The sequence below is a fragment of the Convolutriloba macropyga genome, chromosome 5 (genome assembly GCF_964194025.1).
Source record: "Convolutriloba macropyga chromosome 5, txConMacr16.3, whole genome shotgun sequence".
Taxonomy (NCBI): Eukaryota; Metazoa; Xenacoelomorpha; order Acoela; family Convolutidae; genus Convolutriloba; species Convolutriloba macropyga.
Window position 1 is genome coordinate 21458124 of NC_134472.1, and position 1973 is coordinate 21460096.

Here is a 1973-nt window from a genome sequence, read left to right on the forward strand (position 1 = left end):
GTGTACTAAAGTAATTCTGACATCGTTAATAAATAATTAGCCAAAAATATCGAAAAAATTATTCCCATTCCGCGCTCTATATTTTTCCTTTTAAAGGCAGGAAAAGTTGGTCAGGCTTGAATGGTCTATGCCACCATTTTTCCTAGTGGCCGGTGATTGAAATTATCAAATAATGGGACTTCAATTTTTTAGGAGATGGGAGAAATATTGAAAGATAAGTGACGCCGCTATTTGCTCCGTCTCTCGCGAAAATCAAACCGCAGCGATTAATATTGATTCCCAATTATGGAAAAAAGGATAGGAAAACTTTCCCTGTTTTGAAGAAAAGTATAGAAATTTAATGACATATATTTTATCTGTTTAAACTGTGCGCTTAAGGAGGCAATCTTAAACAGTAAAAAAGCGGCTCACACGCTGTTTTATTTCATTCCGCGGTTTGGAGTATCGTTTAAATGTGCGATAAATATATTGATGAGATATATTTATCCGATGATATCCCGCGGGAGGGGGAGGGGGGAGGGGTGATGATGTGTGAGGTTATTAAACTAGGGTGCCGGTAGGTCTAGCGAGCATATAATGATAATGTGGCCGCCACCCTCCCAAAAGAGTAAAAGATGGAAAATTATGTATGATGTGAATGGATATATAAATAGGAATCTGTGGTTTATTTGTGCAACGGAGGTTATCCTTTCTATGGATTGATTTGCCAATTTATGACCCCCTCTCACATCCCCAAATGGAATACTCCCTTCCTGCCCACTTAAGCAGAGGGTTCCAACCAGCCGAAAAAATCAGACAGCATAAATTTTATACAGCAAAGCTCAAAACTATCCGGGCTGAGGTTTCATCACCTCTGTTGAGACCATCTTGGTTCAAAGCGGGATGGTGGGGGGGGGGTACATTGTACATTGTTGCAAAAAAGGGCTATTGTCGCACAGGGATTGTGTAGTCAGAGGGCAGTCTGCAACAAGGTCATATGTTACTTAGATATCAACTGGATACTTTTTGATGATAAAACTTCAGCTAACGAAAGAATTTTTTTTGGTTTTTAAAGTATTTAGCCGTATTTTGAAGGCCTGAAAATGACGGCACATTTTAAGAAAGCGGGGACTTCAAACTCAAAAACAATTTGTATTTGGAAACTTTTGAACAATTTTGGCTTGAATTTTGGCTGTAATAAAGTTGACGGGAGATATCTGCCGTTTTTTATTCAAAATAATTGTATTTTTTGGATTTGACTTTTATATAACTTTTTTTGCTACAAAACTTTTCAATGTAGTTGTCATTGTCTAAAATGGAAAAGTATCTGGGAAAGTTCCTTCCTCATATAAGTTTGCTACCTTATTCATTTTATTTGCTCGGTTTTGTTGATTGAAAAGGCCCCTATCGGTAGAAGAATTTATTATCTTGTAGTCTTATAATTTATAATTTATAAATTAGAACTAAGATTATTTAGAAATGAGATTTTTACGATTGATATTGTGGTCTTGCAGGCAATCATACTAGGGATAGAACATACTTCTTGTAAGATTTAAGTTCCACTTGCCTGATTCTTGCAAGGTTTTTAATCTACTCGCAAGACTCATGCAAGATTAAAAATTCTCTAATGAGGTATTTGAACCATTTCATAACAAGTACACCTTCGGCGGTTTGATCAGTTATCCGCGTGAACGAAAAATAATGGCGGCATATCACTTTGAGTATATTAGAGCGTTTGTGTCATTTTTTAACATATAATGCCACGCTTGTAAGATAAGCTGAAGACAACATAAACAAACAATAATTTGATCACAATTCCTCCGTATCTGTTCACAATATTTCAGGTGTTTTTTCTTCATTGAATGCTGTTGCTGGCGAAAAGTTTCAAAAACCTCCATACCAATATATTGGCAATCTTGTAAATTTTTAATGTAACTTATATTTTTGTACACTTCAAAGCAATTTTTGATGATTTAAGATCGATTCATTTTCCG

General features: G+C 35.7%; 1 protein-coding gene across 1 annotated transcript in view; it reads right to left on the minus strand.

The window, feature by feature from the left end:
* Nucleotides 1–417, minus strand: part of LOC142339870 (uncharacterized) — a 10502-nt gene extending 10085 nt beyond the window's left edge. Inside the window, exon 1 of the mRNA XM_075390189.1 lies at nt 1–417. This exon is cut by the window's left edge and continues 644 nt beyond it. The gene's annotated coding sequence lies outside the window, so the exon portion shown is untranslated.
* Between the last annotated feature and the right edge of the window lie 1556 nt (nt 418–1973).